Source organism: Myotis brandtii, unplaced genomic scaffold (assembly GCF_000412655.1).
Source record: "Myotis brandtii unplaced genomic scaffold, ASM41265v1 scaffold679, whole genome shotgun sequence".
Taxonomy (NCBI): Eukaryota; Metazoa; Chordata; class Mammalia; order Chiroptera; family Vespertilionidae; genus Myotis; species Myotis brandtii.
Window position 1 is genome coordinate 56,757 of NW_005370653.1, and position 337 is coordinate 57,093.

Here is a 337-nt window from a genome sequence, read left to right on the forward strand (position 1 = left end):
GACCATGTTTTTTTTTTATATATTTTTTATTTTTTCCCCCCTCCCTGTTTTCTCTTCCCCATTTCAAAAAAGGGGGAAAATTCTTTTGAAGAGGGACCTTATATTTTTTTTAAGCTCCTTTTTTGGAGAAGCGGAACTTGATGCATCTGAAATGCAAAAAAAACCAAAAAAAACTTTTGCATTTTTGGAGGGCGGCACGTGGCAGGGGCTCGGGGTATTTTCGAGCGTTTGGGTGTTTTTTTGTGTTTTTGTTTTTTTTGTTTTTGTCTCCGAGGAAGGGAGCTGGAGGCGTTTTTGTTTTGTTTTTTTTTGCGATTGTTTCCCATCTCGTTGTGGT